The sequence below is a fragment of the Plodia interpunctella genome, chromosome 4 (assembly GCF_027563975.2).
Source record: "Plodia interpunctella isolate USDA-ARS_2022_Savannah chromosome 4, ilPloInte3.2, whole genome shotgun sequence".
NCBI classification, from domain to species: Eukaryota; Metazoa; Arthropoda; class Insecta; order Lepidoptera; family Pyralidae; genus Plodia; species Plodia interpunctella.
The window spans coordinates 7,905,154-7,925,007 of NC_071297.1; the positions used below are offsets into that span (position 1 = coordinate 7,905,154).

Genomic DNA, 19,854 nt, shown 5'->3' on the forward strand with positions numbered 1-19,854 from the left:
AATAACGAAATAAATTATGCGCTTTTAAAATTTGAGAAAATTCTTAATGAAACATTTTATTTTTATGTTAAATCAAAATCAATTTATATAAAGTTTATCTAGAGAGAGAGAGTGAGAGAAATAGAGCCAGTGTTCCTATTTCAAAGTATTTTCAGACATAAGTAATGCAACACTTTGTACCTACTTTGTTTTCTAAAACTTTTTGTCTTTTCCAATTTTTGTTGATTCCGTAAACTTTGTTGTTGTAATACAACGAAAGTCGTAAATAGCAACTTGTGCAAGTAACATGGTTGTCCGGTTTTAATCAACTTACAATTTATTAAACTAAATAAACTTTCTTAGTTTATTTTAAATTACTGCTTGCTTTGGCAGTTTTCTTACGACCAAATACTTGCACGGTCTGAAAAGGTCCGCGTGTCGCCTCTATAGCGGCAGCCATTTTGACAGAAAAAGTAATAAAATATGTCAATTAAAAAAAAAAAAAACAATTACCAAAAGTTTTGGTGGCTCTTTAGTCAACTCAGGCCGCTTAAAATGCATTCTGATAACATAAAAAATATTATTAATTGCTTATATAATATTATTTAATTGATAACAAAACAATAGATTTTATTTATTTCCCGGCTACAAATCACCCTGGAATGTCTATAATAAGTTGTTATTGCACCGGTATAATCGTTTCGGAAACTATTACCCAGTTAAAATGATCCACTCTCTATTACACCAAGGGTTGGCAAGAATTTAATTAAATATATATAAGAATTATAAATATACACGATAATCATAAAAACAACACTTTTATCGAGAAGATCTGCCTATATATTTTTTCTTTTTGTTTGGTTGTTCTATTTACATTTTAACAAGCGTGGCTGTAGTCGGTTAATGACCAGACCAGGCGGAATGAAATTTTAATAAAACTCTGCTGTTTTTACTGTTCATTTATAAGTACTTACATCTATAACTTTGCCATAACCATCAATTCTAGAACTAAATTCAACAATTTAAAATAGTACTACTGCTTGTGGCAACCTTAAAGCGGCAGACGGTTGTAATTACCCGGCTTGCTGACCAACTAGCACCAACATGGGATTCCACTTGAGTAATTATCACTAATCTTTGTGTCTTTCTCTTGAAATACTTTAAAAATATCTCTACGTTCAGAACCAGATGTGGCAGTAGGGTTTTAGATTTATTAATCATTTAGTTACATATAAGCTCAAATGAATTTTGTATTTTACCTTTTAAAAATAGTTACTTGGCAATATTAAATCAATATTTAATCTTTCGTTATACCGGCTGTAAAGTCTATCCACAGCTTATATGATACTTCCAGTGGTCTAGATAAAGACGATAAAGAATAGGTAATCTTTATCGTCTTTAAGATTAGATTTAGCCGAAGATAAGGTGTAACTAAGACCAACTGCACTTCGACATTTAACGTATATCTTCATCAGGATTAATATTGTTGTCAGTAACATGGATTAAATTCGCCAAGAAACGCGATGACATAAATGGTTTTTTTCTGCATAATCGACAAGGCGTTGTTACATTACCGAACAAGTAGGTTAACGAAATTCCCTTACGCGAAGCAAGGCCGTTCTGCGCAGACGCTTTCATTGGAAAGTGACCAACTCATGCGCCGGATATAGCTTCGTTTATGCTATGCCGGTTTATAGTATTATCCACGAAGCAAAAACAAATAAGAGACGCGTTATTGCTATTTCTTTGAAAAGACTGTATGTGACTTTGACGATACGTGAGGCTAAGGCAGACGAGTGGGAGCGGTTATTGTTAACGATAAAACTGGGTGTCACGTGAAGATGATGATGATGAAGAGAGATGTGATGATAGATAAGAGAGTACAATGGAGCAATCGTCGGCTTGTATGTTTATTGGAAAAAAACTAATTTTATATTGCTTGTCATTATTCCTATACAATTTAATGAAATTGTCAACAAATGTGTTGAGATATATTACAGTTCTAAATTCAAATCGCAACTAAAGGAGCTCCTCTGCTATAGTTTCTTCAATGATGTCATTTTACAAAACTTTATGAAATTACGGGCTGTTATACATATATATGAAATCCAACAGCTATGTCATGTTTATAGCCTATTTTACTTACTCTGCATCCGGAAAGTGACTGTGCACTCACAGACAGACTGTTATGGACGAGGTATGGAGGATGTTGTTGCGTGCGCGCATGCTGTGAGATACGGTATCTTGCATTACGAGTATTTAGCTTCCGTATCTGCTTAATGTCTGTCTATTTTTTAAAATTTTTGTCTATCTGTAAACGGATGTATGGGTTAAATTAAATTGTATGGGTTAAGATTTTTATTTTTTATATTGTTCACGGCAGTAAACCGGGTCGTAGGAGATGGATAACATCTAGAATTTATAAAATTTATGTTGAAGTTAGGACTTCTTAGAATAGCGCAGACGTAATCGTCGAAAATCGTACAACTGGACATTCCGTGTATTTTAACACAAATGCTTAAAAAATATATAGAACTTGAGAAATATTATTTTTAACTTTAATAATAATGTTTTATCTTTATGACAACCAAGAGACACTATAAAGAGATTTACTAAATAGAAACATTATTAGATACTTATTGCATACCTTACTAGGTATATGTATGCATATCTATTAAGCATTTGTCAACAGACACACAAATACTTATAAAGTAAATTTATTATTAGATGATCAGTTCATCCAATAATGGATTTACTTTATAAATTTCTTTTCTTTTTAATTTTAAGGTTCAGTATAATTAATCGCTTCATTCAAAACCAAAGTTAAAGAGGAAGTAAAAGTTAAAAGAATAGACTTTTACATGCTCTTTCTCACTACATTGCATTGCTAGCATTTCGGAACGACCAAAGCTGAGGAGACATCGATTTGGTATATACGTAATGTTTACGAGGTCACGGATACCAGACGTTGAATTTAACTGCACAGAACCAACTGTTGGTCGGAACTCTGACTAGACTAATGAAACGAGACGAAGTAAAGACCAGAGACATTCCAACTAAGATTAAGCCTCAAACTTTCGCATCGGGTCCAGCAAACATAAGGGTACAAATCCATGAACTAATATACTCGTACGAGCTATGCTGCGCTCTGCTTGTTTAGTTAGGGATATAAAATTGCCTCTTTTTCTCACTTATATGTTTCATCCAAGAAGCGTTAGAGCTCAGGGTCCGCTTTGGTATATTTTCTTCTTTACTTCGCATAATTATCGGCATTTTTAACTGCCAAACTATTTGTACTAGACTAGATAATTTGTCACGTTTTATGAATATCTATTTTTATGGCCAGATAAAAATTAAATTAATTGCGTGGGGAAATAAGCATAATTATAACATACTTCAGTGGTAAATTATAGATATAATTCGTTTTGAATTAATAAACATATATATGTAATAACTTTATAAAAAAACATTTGTTTAAAAATCGTGACAAATTAAAGTTTCATACGTCAGTATTTTCTGATATAGTTCCTGACATTTGCGTTATCATATAAAGCCAAAATATAATATCACGTAAGTTATGTTATGGAGTATCAGCTTAATTTTGTATTTCCTACTGCGAGCTAACTTTAAAGTTATTTTCCTATTAGCAAAAGAAAGCGGAGATTTAGAAAATTCCGTTATTGTTACGGTTTTCCGAAGTTTAGATGAGCTTCCAAAGATAATTTTAGGTGTTTTTGTTTGTGCCGATGTTCTTGGGACTTTCAATCGATTTTCTTCTTAAAGCTTCACTAAGGCTTACATGTAAGAAACAAACAAAAGTAAATAGGTTAGGTTGTTTCTAATTTTACAGGAGATTAAGTTTAAAAATGATACGAAGTTGTGCTTAGTACATAAGTATAGGTACATATAATGTTTGTGCAACCTAACAAAGCCGGATTTGCAGGATAATCTAACTTTAAAATATAATACCTCTCTAAAAAACGAGGCTGACTAACAAACATCTTAATATTTACTTGCATTACGTAATTGATGTCTGGTTTTATTTGTGTAGTAACCGCATACGTAAACAATAAAAAAGTAACAAAGATCTGAGCTTCTCATGATGGGATGCCAGCCAAGGTCGTTGTTTTACTAAGCCATATTTAGATTTTGGTATATCTCACTAATATTATAAATGGAGATTTTAGATACGAGTATGTAAGAGTAAGTTGCACCGTCAACTTTGACGTTAACTTTAACGTGCGTAGAAAAACGCAAAGTACGCCATTTTGTCTAAACGTCAGCGTGGCGCCGGTTAAAGTCAGCGTCCAATTTAACGGTGCAGCTCACCCTAAGGATATTTGTTGTTAAATGACGTAAAAATCTAGGTGGATTTTATTAAACTTTGGTACGTGCTAGAATAGCACTTAGGGAACATTTTACCCCTAATTTTGGTGTAGCTAGAATATAATAAGAAGCTACATAATACTTAGGTTTCTTTCTGCCACGCATGTTCGTAGACTCTTTCCGGCTGTGACGCCCCGAATTTCATGGTTAGTGCAAAATAACTTTTAAATTTTGAAGTTTGGTGTTACGACTCCCAGCCTCCCGCCTGCCGTTGACATTCTTTGGAAATACTGTTGTTGCCTATCGGTTGTTAAGGCTTCATAACCCTTAATTGCGTCGCACGATATCCACAGAAGGATAAAAATTGGTCCTTCCCTAAAGCGGATAAAAAACTAAACACTAAAATAAAAACAATATATCCAATTTAATGACTATTATTCATAAGTATTGTAATGGTTACAAGTGTAGCACTTGACAGTTTACCAGCTAGAATGAGTAACAAACAAGTTGGGCTCCTTGATCATGACACAGATACGGATAAGTTAATCCCTCTCCATAAACCAGTTAGTGAGGTTAACCTCTCCGTCCACTAGACTACCACCATCAGATATGTTTGTGCCCGGGCAAATACGTTTATGCCCAGTTGAGCTCGGGAACCCATCACTGGTTTCTATTAGGCAATTTAAAGTCCCCACTGCTGGCTACTGTTTTTCCTTATGGATAAGAAGGCCACTACACAATCGATAGATTTTAACTATGTTATGTATGGGACCAAAATGGCTTATATACCACTCGAAGCACCTCGGTCACCCATCGTGTGACCGATATTACGTCACCTATCTTTTCCATAACCATATGATATGAATATGATTATTAGTTTAAGCTACAAGAGAGCCAACTAAAAGTCTCTATAGATAATAAAAATTTTAGATCCGCGAAACCTCCTTTAGGTGTTTTTCAATAATATGACTAATAGCACAGTGGACAGGCACCTTTATTTGCGATCGCCACAAACAGATGTTAAAGACGTCCTTTAGTAAGCATATTTTATGCGAGCCTTTTTAAAAGGCAAATATTTTCTTGGAGAATCTCTATCTTTTTCTCTGAGAGTTATGTGTATATTTTTTTTTGTTGATTTAGTTATGCTAATACTAAAATGGAAATTAGTATTTGAATGTATTGAGCGAGTAGGCATTCACATTTTTATGCACATAATTTTATACACAGTAACTATGTAAATATTTTTTATGTTTTCAAAGTGTAAATAAAATACAAAATAAGTCGTATGTTCTTATTTAACTGTCATTGTAAATCGTGTCCACGTAAATGAAAATGTGAAAGTAAATTTAACAAGTACTTAATTGAATACACATTTCTAGTAACAACGTTTCATTATGCGGCCATCTACAATCTATGCAAGAATATTTATTTTGTATTGAAAGTAAATTTTATTTTATACCTAATTATCAAGCGAATGGTAGTCTTACTAATCCCAGTACTTCAACTAGTAAGAATAATTAGTAAAAGTAGATTAGAAATTGATTTACTCGTAAAAATTACACGCTAGTATCAGTATTAATTTTATTAATGTCGATTTGAAATTGACATTCACACGTTATAAAATATGATTTAAATAAATTAATCTACAATAACGATTTAGCTTAATCTTACTTGTTCAGTTTACAGGTTATATCAGATTAAAATACAATGCACACTTGTTTTTTTTTATAAATTTGCAAGAAATTTAATTTTTGTTTATTTTGTTTAGTTTCGTCAGCACAAGTTTTCATTCTATTGTTTTTTGATTGATGACACCTAAAGACATGAAAGGACTTTTTCTGAATATAAGTACCATAGTATACAAACAATTGAATTATAACGTCATTCCCGTTTAGAACCGACTTTAAAACCGAAGTATAAAATTCTAATTTGAAGATAATTATTAAAATAGGCAGATATTTTTTTTTGTTTAACTGCAATTAAATTCTGCTTGAACTTTAAATTTTAGTTTATTGCATAACATTAATTAAGATCCTGTCATCAAGCCAATTTAATTGAATGGATAGTAATGGATACTAAATAAGCAGAAGAGAAATCTGATACGTTTTGTTTATGTACGCCAATAATTAATTGAAATAAGTAGGTACACGACATTTGTACGTAACGAGGTAATTAACAGATAATGTTTATTCATTGAATGTGCATTACGAATTGAATATTTTCGATGATCAGCTTTGTGTTGCTGAGAGACTCTTAAAAGTTGATGATAACATAGAATTTTTACTAATTTCATTTTTTTAAATATCGTCTGGTTTCTCCCGTGAATATTACCACGCCAAATACTCTCGTTGATGTCGATGTCGAGAAAACCACCACACATAGCCTTGGTAGCTGATAAGTAACAATTTTATTCCCAAGTAAAGTTGGTGGCCGGAACCGGATCATCAAAATTTTTAGCTTTATTTTTGCGCTGACCCCAGGCGTCACAGACTTAATGCAACCGAGATCACACGAAGGCGAAAGAGATACTAAATCCATATAAGATAGTGTTAATAGAGCGCCCCGAACAACTTCCGATGATTGTAAACTTCTCCTGGCAATGTAATTGGTTTTCGAGAAGTTCGAACTCAACTAATCGAGTTAACGCGACTGCCCAAAAAATAAGTGTAATGTTATTTAACATTTAAAATTTATATAGAAACGATATTTTTCAGATTGACCTTGATCTTGGATGTTTATCTATTTAAATATATGTTATAGAATATCACGTCTCGAACTTACTTTGGGGCTAACTCAATCTGTGCGATTTGTCAAACAAAAAAAAAGATTTCTAATATTTTTAAACCTTTTCTTCAATTGTAAATTTCTAAATCGCAACAGATGGAATCGCAACGACACGACCGAAAATAAAATTCGAATTCTTAAATTTAGTCCTTCACATGTCCTAACCCCAGGCGTACCAACGGGTCGAATTCAGTGAACTCTCGGTGATGTCATAAAATTCCTCACATAAAATGCTTGAATGCATTTCTTTTGGCATATCTGTATGGGTTATTAAGGTTTTATTTTTTGAATCCCACATTAAGGTTTTTGTGAGGAACAGGTTTTACATCTAAAGTCAGCAACAGCCAGTGACCACGAACTCATCAACCTATTTTCAAATTTATTGTAGCCCTTATTACTGCGACATAGAGATCCATGTAGGGTAACTTGGAGTGCGGTTGCCTGTTCAATACTTAGTACATTGCTTACTTACTCATTTCTTGCCCTCAAGAGTGGAATAATCCGAACTTCCTTTCTCAGTTCTTACTACTATATAATGTAATCTTTTAGTAAATATTCAAGATTTTACGATCATCAAATTTTGACTCTGCATATCAACTGGTGAACTCCAATATTATGTACAGTCAACAGCACATCAACCTACCCAAATTGATTGCAAACTTGTCCCGTAGAGGTTCATGCAGGGTAACTTGATGTGCTGTTGACTTTACAAGAACAAATTTCGAAAACGTATAAATATCTCCAAAATCTTGGATTTTAAAGAATATTGCTTGGCGATTAGTTTCACTAGATCGTTTGCAAAGATTGGAATATAGTACCTAACAACTCGATTACATGAGCTTTTAACGAGGAATGTCAAGAGCAAAATAAATGCATCCGCCGACATGGCCGAGTTCGTGGCTAGTTTCTTCTGTACAATAGAAATTAGAATAATCAATCATATAGAAGTGTTAAGGGGTTGTATACAGTGTTATGGGGTGCGAATTTTCTATATTTTGACAAAATTGTATCATCATCATGTAATTTTAGAGCGAGGCTCTTGTCGGTGGTGTTCCTTCCATTGTTCTCTCTTCCAAAACTAACTCCTTCACTTGTTTGGAGCTTATTTGCGGTCCCGCTCCACACAATGTGTAACTATAATGTGTGGACATCTCATCTTTGGTGGCGTCCCACTTTCGAGCAGGATCACTCTATAACCCTTGGACGGCGTAAAAGGTGATTAGGAAATAACAAACCTTGACAGCTGAGATGCAGCAGCAGCATTTTCAAAAAGGTAAGACGTTAGGCAGGCGGCTGGTTGTGATATCAGGAATATATTGTCATTAAAATAAAGCAGACGCATTTTTAGTTTTATTCCAATTTCTGTGAAACTAAGTTAAAGCTAAATTTATTATTTTGTGCTATTTGTAGAATCGTGACTATGAGATGTTGTTAGAACAATTATATTGAACACTAGATCACTCATGTGTTACTCTTCGTTCTCATATAATGATTTGTCCCCGCAGTTGATTTGATCTAGATCTAACATTTAAGACTCGCCTGTTATGGAAAGGTTTGAATTCTGTTCGTGAGATATTGGTTTGTTTCTTAGACCACCTCGTGATTAAGGTAATGAGGGAAATCTGTACTGGTGGACTGTTAAGTTACCCACTGTGTATGCTACAGTCACTAGATGTCAGTATTCGTAAATGTTATGTCAATACCTTAAGGTGATTTTAAGAAAATGTGCCAACAGTATTAGCAATAACAAATAAAACATTAAGTTTTCAATCGGTGGTCTTAATCGAATTAAATATTATACAATCGCTAACAAGTAACGTAATGTTTTTGATGAATTCGCTTGTTAACATCATAAAAATCTTATTTACTTAGATTAGTATATAATAATTATATATAGAATATAAATATTCCTCATTGAAACAAGTTTTGCCAATTAATCCAAAAATTAAAATATCTTGTAAAAGTTATGTTCTGTATGCTCAATTCACAAATTCTCCACTCTAACATTCTTTACACTTGAAGACTGAAGCGTAAATTACGATAAGAAATTATATCAGATCAACAAAATCGTCGTGAAATTGTGTGGTTGAGCCAAAACTTTCATCTTTAGCATTGCAAAATATGAAAGTATGGTATCTTAAAGAATTTTCGATTCGATAGCGAATTCCGGAGATGTGCCGTAAAACCTCAACTGTCACATACATTTATCCGATATGTAAGTACCCAGCACGTGTTCAGAATGTCTCTGAAGAGCACTGAACTGGCCGGGTGCAACGCTCCCTGCCTCGGTGACATTATACAATTTATATCAACGATAAAAAACCCAACGGAACCTTCATACTTCAACTCGATAAAGCTCAGCAAAGTGTTAGGTCTTTATTCGTTTAACATTTTAATTGCCATTTCAAATTTCATATTGTAAACAAATTTTAATCTGTATTATTATTTTCATCGAGAAATTTTATTTGGAAACATTTTTTTCACGGAACAATGCGAAATATTTAATTAATAAAATTCATTTTTAATAATATTATCTTTTAGTTGCAATACAACATTGAATTACTGAACTTATTCGCGATAATGCCAGCATAGATCGACCTAGAAATAGACAATAATACCACCGAATACAAATAAAAAAAGGTGTACGATGTGGCGACCCCCACGATCTCGTTTATTTACATAACAAGAAATGCAATGCAAGTTGATCCAAGACTGAACCAAGATTTAAATTAAAATGACAAACGTGTTTAATAAACCCTGCAAATGAATATTAATAATCTCGATAAGTAATTGAACTGAATTGGATAGGTTTTGGTTTGATTCTGAGAACGGTGTCTGACTTATGCGTAGAGACATAAATAATAAATTTTAGTTACTGGCTTGCTAATGTAATTTCCTGAAGGTAACTAATCCTATGCACTATGTGTAATATAATATGTAATTAGTTTTGCGAAAAGGTTGTTAGTACAGTGCTGTACTCAGTGCGAGTACAGAATGTTTTACGACTTTAAAATTATAGCACACAATAATCTGTTATGTAATTCTTTAGAGGAATTATAATTCATATTGACCTATATTAAGTATCGATATTAGTATTATTTATTTCATATTCACATGCATCTTTTTGTTAACTAATTATTTATTTCTTATCGTCAGAAGATTATTTGGACATACTACTGAGGAATGTTAAATGACACAATCAAAAATATTATTAACATAAATATAAATAAATCAATAATATTACTTTAAAATTATGATAATATTTTTAATTAAGAAAGTGACACTATAGACCAATTTCGCTTACGATGAACTCAAATCCCCATAACCTATGATCTGTGGATTAATCAGTGTTGTGTTCAGATTAATCTCAACCATAAATCACGCTTAAAAATAGTGCATCGTTTAACTGTTACGTGTCACTTTCGCTTGCTCTTCGCCGACCTGTTGATTCGTCTATTGAACGTTATGTATAATTAGTTGCGTCAGATACCGCTACGTTACCGTGTGCGGTGTACCTTACCGCTCCATAGGTTTGGTCGCGTGTGTGGAATACGTTATGTCGACTGGCCACTTTCACAAGCGACGCGAATCTTCTAATGTTTGACATTTCGATCCAGTTCTATTATAAGTGTAATAATAATAAATACTGTTTGAGATGTGACAAAACGCATGTGTATCAAATCAAAATTATAGCTATGATTTCGATATATAGGAATTATTTGTTGATGTCAAAGTAATGAAACTTTGTTGTGTGTTTCTGGCATTTAAATGCACTGTTGTAAATGACGTTTTAGATCTAATTGGGGAAACCGTTCATATAATTTGCAAAAAATGTCGAAAATACAAATGAACACATACATTTTATTTTAATTTTACCTACAATTGGCAACCCAATATATTTTAGGCGTAATTAATGAAAACAACAAAACTAAACGTGATTTCGTATAGTTAATTAGGAATGTAAAACTATAAAAAACTTTTATAACTAGTAAAAATACAACTTTTTGTATAATATTAGTAGGAACGAGTTGTAGGAATATCCGCTCTTAAAATGAGTCACGATACAAAAACGTGAGGTAGGTTACACGAAAAGTTTGATTTATTAATAAACAATATACCTATTAATGTTAATTATTATTATCTATAAAAACCTAAAAAAATTGCAATTATACTTATAAATTGAAATAGGTACTATTTTTTATGTACCTAATTAAAATGTTTAACACTATAAACTTTTAGTAAAACGTTAAACTATTAATACTTTAAAGTCAGAGAATAAATTTTGATTCCTTACATTTGCAAAAAAGTCACGACACTTTGTGATAGGGAATAAACGCCAAAACATATTTTTGCACTTAAAACAAGAAGAGGTATGCGCTGTCTGTCCGTGGTAGTGATTTTACGCGACGTTGCACTTAAAGTATTCTACGTTTTGCTTTTAATACATTTTTGAATTAATATTGCTATAAAAGTTACAGACATGTTATAAAATAATTTAATTGTTATCTTTAGTAATTTTTTATGAAAGATAATAACATTGTTATTAGGATTACAAATAATATTTTTTAGAAAATTCATTAAAGTTTTAGATAACAATACAAATGATAAATAATTACAATTTTTACCTTCATCATTGGCCTCTGTAGTAACTCGCGTATGAAATATTCATATATAGTCATTATAAAATTTGCAATGCCGTTCTGCTAGTAAAAATGCCGGTTTTATAAAATAGTATCTGGTATTCGCTTATTTTCCCTATTAGTTAGGTGTAAAAATAACACACTTTTTATTTCATCGTACCTTGCATTTTTGGTAAGATGAATAATTGTTTATTCTGAGAAATACTAAGCTATTTCTGATTTAAAAAAACAATCAGTAAAGTTAGACATATTTATAATAGTATTTTTGGTAGATAATTGTGACGATCTCGCAATATTTTTATGATTAACATTTTTAATTATTATTACCAAACATAAATGGATTTGATATTAAATAACTATCATAATACATATTGAATAATAAAAAAAATGGTAGGTACCGAACTTTTTTCAAAAAAATTACCAAATTATTATTTAATAATAAAACTGAAGAAAACGCGTTTCAAATGGGAAGTCACAACCAGAACGAAAGGGATTCGGTAAAGAGATTTGTTATTAAAATTGGTAATTGGTCACACTTGTATAACACCATCCTCATTTTGCGTCCAGTGACAGTGAGAGTCGCCGTCAGTAGGTCGCGACCATCACACCTCTACATGGTACTTGCAAGAGAAAACTGAGAAATGTGTTTTTAATGTTACGGAATTTTGTGTGTTTAGTACTCACTTTGAACAGCCACAAGTATCATATTTGTTTTGCAATTGTATTAGAAAAATGTTGTCGTAGACTTGACCTAGACCAGGCTAATCGTTCTTGTCATATATTTATAAATAAGATAGGTAAAACAACTGTGAAGAAAAAATAAAAAAAATGACCCTACTTTCGCGCCACCGTCACGTTTGCGTTTCTATTATCAAATTAATATCCGTCTTCAATTATTAATTTCAGGTTCATTTCCCATCGAATATATTCTATAACGTACAAAATATATATTAAGTTATAAAATATATATGTTAACATACTCAATCACGTAAAATCTATCAGACGGATATGGAAGAAATTTATTACACAGATGGAATACTTTCATCACGAAATTCTTACAGAAGCGGAGGAATGTTGTTGAGCCCACAAGCGAATCGAGATGGAAATTACTAGGTACACATAAATAAATTACTTGGTTTGATTTGATTTTTTGTCCCAAAATTTTCACGGCTACGGAACGCGGCTGCTTGTCATTAAAAATATTTTGCTAAACGTTAATAGAGATGTAATTTGTAAATGTAACGTCATAACAATTACGTAAAATAGTTTTGTAAAATTTAACGCTATTTAATATTAAACGTTGTGAATTAACCGTATAAATAACGTTAGGCAACGATGGCGCTTCCTTTGGGGTTAGCAAATAATTTGTGAATAATTTGAAGGTGTTTTGGATTACTATTTATTTTTATTATTAACTTGCTGCAATACAACGCTCTTGAATTACTGATTATATAAGAAATATTTCTTGTATTGAGTACATATACGTTTAGGTTCAGAGAAGTACCTACATTTTCTGAGGTCAATGTATAAGTCTGTGACATTTTCAGTTTAATTTAATTTTTATAACATTTTATCATTATCATTAAATGTAAAATAAATGTGTGTGTGTGTAAATAACAAAATAAAATTAAGAAATAAAATTTCCCACGGGAGCAGGGTACGCAATCGTATCGCAAATTGATAAGTAAATTTGTCTTTACAAAATAAATTATCTCCCCGATATTATTCGTATAAATATTTAACATTATTGATATGTCGTATAACAATTTTAACTCGCGTTTGACTAATTGTCACACCACCGTCAGACGAATGCAGGTCCGTCTGTGTTGGTGGTATGACAATTATTTCAAAAATAATAATGACTGAAACTGAAACTGTATATTTGAATAATCGATTGGTTTTTGCCGATTATGGCCCAACAATGTTACACATTTCGCACTGACCGTATCGATGTTACAAAACGATCGAAAAAAATCGTCGATCGTTACAGGTACATGCTAATTTTAATCGCAGACGTTACAACATATAGTTATCATTTTCTACGAAATATACATAGCCTGTGGGAAGGCTTTGAAATGTTTTATGTGGGTTCTAGTCTTGTCTTTGGGTTATTTAACGAGTTTGGTGAAATTCTTTAAAACATATTTTGGGAAATGTAATTGATTTTTTTCGTATCGACAAATAAAAATTAAATGAGTGTTGGTATTAGACATGAAATAAATATAAAGAAAGATATTAAGTAATATAAATAAAATTACTTGAAATTTTCAACTAATTTTTAAATGCACACAGTGAATTTCCAAAATGCCCTAAACACGTATTTAATAAAAGTTTATTTATAATGTCCTATTGCTAATCAGACCGAAGCAGTCGATTAAGGTCAAATATTAAATTTCATATTTACATCAATAATATTCCCGATTAGTTCCTCCTTCTTAAAATATTTCAATGTACCTACTTAGATCACTGATAAATTCGATTTGTATATTTTCGTCTTTATATAACTTAGGTTTTGTTAGATAAGAGAATAATTAATTGTTTAATATTAAGTGTATTATTATCGTAACCGGAATTAATGTTAAACATTGGAGCGATGCGTATCATTATAATAATCGAGCTTCTATCCTAATAACAATTATCAATTCAACCTCTTGTCAGATTTGACAGCCCATTTCATTTATATCATCCATCCATTTATCAATTTTAAGTTTTCATTCATCAATTTTATATTTTTGACAATAAACATAAATAAAGCCATTTAACGCTTTCTATTAGAGAGTAGAATTTTTAATTTAACGACTTACCGAGAAATAATGGTAAACAAAACACAATCACAGATTTTTTCGCACAAGGTTCGTAAGTTCACAGTTCACTATAGGTGTCGCGGGTCCGTGAGGTTTCGGGTTCGTTCTCGCCTAGAGTCGCTGTTGCACTGAGCGATTCGGAAGAAATGTGCGCGGCTGGCTGCGCCTGCGCACGCTCACCTGCTTGGTCCCAGCGACGGCCGTTTAACTCAAAAACATCACAACGTATGCCAAATATTAAGGTTAAGGATAGAAAATAAGTAACAGTGGCAAATCGATTTTTTATAAATGATCGATTCCGTTGCGTGATTTGGAAAACAATTAATTTTAAGACGTTTTTTAATTGAGATGATATGTCGATGAAATATTTGGCATAAATTGATTTAATTGTTACAATTACAATTTCTTGAGTTCTGCGAGGTCAGTTGTACTAATTGTAGTTATAAATTGTGCATTGAAAATTGTAATGATGACGGAAAACTTCCCAGTGTTGGATTGAATAAAGATAAAATTATCTGGGAAGTAATAGTTGTCTACCTTCCGTGTTAACATTCTAAGTAAGGTGTAAATTAGCTTGAAATACCTTGATGTTAGGTCCATTTTAAATATTACACATTTTCTTTTTATTTGTACAATGATACACAGTATAATTTTCAAAATCATTCACAAAACATTAAAATATACGTTCGTATATATTTTTAGATACCATAATTGTTTAAAACTTACGAAAATATACTTACGTTTAAATATCGAAGCATCCATTCAAAAACACTCCAATTTGAAATGCATACGAAGTTTGAAAATGCTGACGAATAAAAAAAAATACTTTCGTAGATATTTATGAGTACTTATTGAATAAGCTTATAGATTTTTAAGAGAGTTCACAATTTGAAGATATACTTTGGCGCCGCGCATAGCCCAGGCCTGCGCGTGCGCTGATCCATAGTCACTTGCATGATACTTGCCGCTGCGACAAGCAGACTGAGAGCTAAGTGCTAGAAATCACTTATGTTTATGTATAGCTTTAGTCATCCTCTATCTTGGTTTAATAGTCACGACGTTTTTCTGTATTGTTACCTATGCGATTATAGTTCACGGTATTCGGGTCGTGGGTTCAGTTATGTCAATATTGCATAATAAATATAGACGTATCGTACGTGACTTCATATGGAAGCACGAATTACTTTGACTACTTATAATGAACTTTGTTGCAATATTGAGAAAATAGACAAAAATATGTAAGTACTAGCTGCAACTGGCTGACACCCGCGTAATTGTTTTTTAAAATACTTATGTTTTTATGCACAGTATCGCCATCTACTTTAAAAAGCCCTATTGAATGAGACTTGGCGATCAAATCTTACGGGAATCGCCAACTTTCAGGATAAAAAGTACCCTATGTATTAATCCAAGGTATCAGTTATCTCAATACTATATTACGTAAAAATTGGTAAGAAGTAAGAAACATACAAACTTTCGTCTGTAACATTAGTGGAATTAAATATGTATATAATAATCGCAGATAAGTTCTATGAGTTTCTTTCGGCATTGTATTCTTAGCAGTGGTTTTGGATATTATATAATGTAATTCATGAGGTGAAAATGTGCCTAAGAGCATTAATAATTTTTTATTATATTTAAATACTATTTAAATACTTTGACATTGAACTGGTCGTCTAAATTATCGAACTGATGTTAAAATTTTGACTGGACTAAGAAAAAAAATGTATTTTTTTAGTTATGTGTCACGCACTAACTTATCTGTACCCTATGTGTAACTTTTATGTATTGCCAGTCGAATACATTCATACCTAATGACAAAATAGTCAAATTGTTATTGATTGAGCAAAATGCTATTATCGTGATACTCGTAGCAATTACATTCGTAACGTAAACGTTTCTTATAATGTTTATTATATATAAAATATTAAATGTTATGAACATGAACTATTGAGGTTCATGCCAGAGTAATCCAAGTATTGATTGGCGCAAGCCTATTTATTTTTTAAAGTTAATATATCAATTCGTCAAATTGAATAATTGGTGAAAAGTTCAACATTTGTACATATTTTGTACCTACAATAAAATTGTAAATAATTAATAAGTAAAGGTATGTATTTCGTAATGTAAACGTTTCTTATAATTTTTATTATGGCGAACATATTTAGTGTTATGAACATGAACTAGGTGTTGTGGTTGGCGCAAGGCGTAAACCAATTTATTTTTTAAAATTAACTAATACACGAATTAGTAACATTGCACAATATTTGTACATATTTTTTTTGCAATGAAATAAAACAAATAAAAAATAAATATATAGCTGTGGAACAACTCTAGAACGTCAACATCAGGACGAAATCGATAAATCGAGAACTCTAAACGAGTAGTGGAAAGAAAATTAAATGGAGTAATGAATACGAACGTTGAACGTTTTAAAATAAGTGTACACTTGTGCAGATATATATAGCATGAAAAAACCTTAACCAAATCAATACCACAACCAAAACCATGCAACGGATTTTGATACTGCTAATTTTACTATTACTTAGATAATTTATTTCCAAAGGTTTACAGACCTTGCCGGCCGTGTCACTAGTATTATATAAAACAGCTATGAAACGTTAAAATGTATTCAAAATTGCAAGGAACTGGTCGGTCATCGCTACAGGCCACATTTAGTATGCACTGTGGATGCTCTATAGCGACGCATTTTCATAACAGGTGGATCATGCAGTGACTAATCAATTTTGTCCATACATACATATTTGTTCATCTGCGATTGAAGACTTAATGACCAAACGCTCTTTTATCAGTAGATATGCCATGTTTCCATGGCAGCTATAAAAAACACGGCATTAACAAAGTCGCTGTGGTTTTCTGTGAAATTAAGCAGAGAGTCAGAGACAGATGAATTATGTAAATTTTAAATGCAATTTTAAATCTTTAAAAAGAATGATTTATCGCATATAATAGAGTAGATTTATAAGAATTACATCGATAGTAAACTGAACAATGGAAACAACATATAACAACAACAACATAATCGGATTGATAAAAGACGCAAACTTAAAAAGATACCAAACTAGCGTGCGTCAAACAATAAACTCTTATCGTTCGAGGGCTCCGTTTAACGCTGAAAGTACTAATTGCCAAATTTGACATTTCCCAAGGCGTTGACAGCACGCACTGCGGTCATGAAACGCGCAATGCCATAACTTCATTTGTAAGGCAAGGCAAAAGTTTTGAAACCTTTGGCTTGTCTAGTTTGCCATGAGTTATTGCTTGTAACACTTTGTTGAACTCATTTTTAGTGTTCCGTACCCAAATGATAAAACCGCTGTCCGTTTACCAGGCTGTATCTCATTAACCGTGATAGATAAATAGTTAAAATCATTTACAGATGATGTTGCCGCTATGAAATCGAATACTAAAAAATAGAATATAATAATTATATAAGGGGGCTCCCATATTACACGGTTTTTTCCGTTTTTATAGCTAATGATACGGAACCCGTTGTGAGTGAGTCTGCCTCGCATTTGGATGGTTTTATTATGAAAATTTGAAACAATTATGCTTTTTGGAGGCAAATAGCATAACAACATAATAGTAATACTTAATCAAATCGTAATCGAAGCGGTGATGGTCCAGAGGTTAAGGCGCCTGTGAACCGAAAAGACCTATGCTCGTGCCATACAAGTTTATATAACAATCTGACTCATGTAGGTATGTATTGTTGAATATATATAATATGTGTATAATAGAGAAGGCGATGGCAAGATTGCCCATGCAAGTAGTCGTTGTGTGTTACATTCCATATAATGGCTACAGTTTGTAGCCACGAGGAATACGACTATAACCAAATATATTAGCCATACATTTTCTAACCATTAGAAAAAATATAGGTACTTAGTGTTGGAATAATGACATCACTTATATAAACACAGAGTATTTTTTTACCTTAGTAATATCTCGGATGTGAAGCCCTGAGGCTCTGTAACTAATACTACTAAACTAATAATTTTGTACATTAATGAAAGTTAACAAATAATGAAGTACAAATTCTTATGATTAACCATACTAATGTTGCTAAACATTCCCATAGTTTAAATGTTGCTCTTGTTCGTTTCATTGCATTAGTTGATTATAATCATTTTGGTGCGAAAAAATATCTTTTGTTACGATTTCATATCGAATAAGTAATGGTCAAGAAGTGTTTCTCTGTTACTAACTAGATTGGTACCGATTGAGAAAAGTCAGTATGTACCTAATACACACACTTTTAAGATATTTTTTATAAAATAAAGTCGTGTCACATCCACGGAAATAATTTAATTTGAATATAAAGTTTATTAAGAACGAGTTTCAAAATATATATTACTATTATCTTCAAACATTTCTTTATCTCATTTACGGGTGTGCAAATCATAATAATATAATTATAATAACGTTTTATTTTCTTCAACTTCACAGTTTTTCGAAGATAGTTTATAAATGTTAGCTATTTAAGATTTGTAGTTACGTAGGTAAATTATTAGGTAACTCAAAATTGAGAAGTGCACATCATGGAGATCGTGTGAGATAACTAAAGAGATAAATAGAGATAAATGTTTAACAACAAAAATGTTTTTGTTCGGTTCATTACGGAAATCATTGGGCATTAGCGAAAGTTGAAACTGTCTATTGAAGAGACTATTAGGATGAGCTAGTTATAGCTAATAGCTAATTACTTATTTTGGACGTCATTAGTCGATGTCCTTCGACAATTAAAACAATTCGGGTCGATAGACAATGTTCGATTCTTTTGCGTGTATGTGATTTTACAACTTCGGATTTGTATTTAATTCTTTATCTCATGAAGTCGTTATTTTCATTCATACGTAGATACTAACAAAAATTTGTCAATCCTTATGAGAGAAGATGAATATATATATAAGTACTTTCATTACTAACAAATATGCTTTATAAACTAACTCTAAAAAGTAAATTCTTGAAATTTCAAAGTTTCACATTTATACTAAGTATTATTATGGTTTGTTCGTGAGATCACGTTTTTCAAACTTTGTTTATTTTCGACTTCGATTTTCAGTTGCTATTTTGTCGTCAAACTTTTCATTGTACGTGTCTTACACTGAAGTTTTTGCTTTACTGTAAAGATTTTCTATTTTAAAGAAAATGTATAATATTTTTTTGTATTAAATACATTGTAGTCATAGTAAATCAAATATTTAGTTATAAGTCTAGGTTATATCATATTTACTCTTTAGCAAAATTTTCTAGATATGCCATAATTATAACTTTTAATACATTTAGAAATACTATAC

At 31.7% G+C, this 19,854-nt stretch overlaps 1 protein-coding gene across 7 annotated transcripts in view; it reads right to left on the minus strand.

The window, feature by feature from the left end:
- LOC128669238 (uncharacterized protein) overlaps positions 1-15,489 on the minus strand; it is a 122,394-nt gene extending 106,905 nt beyond the window's left edge. For 3 of the 7 annotated variants that reach the window (XM_053743924.1, XM_053743921.1, XM_053743923.1), the window contains exon 1: positions 15,274-15,489. The gene's annotated coding sequence lies outside the window, so the exon portion shown is untranslated. Of the gene's footprint in view, positions 1-14,533; positions 14,715-15,273 lie in introns of those variants that run through there. The other 4 variants (XM_053743922.1, XM_053743920.1, XM_053743919.1 and 1 more) reach the window with 2 other exon arrangements.
- Positions 15,490-19,854: the final 4,365 nt, after the last annotated feature.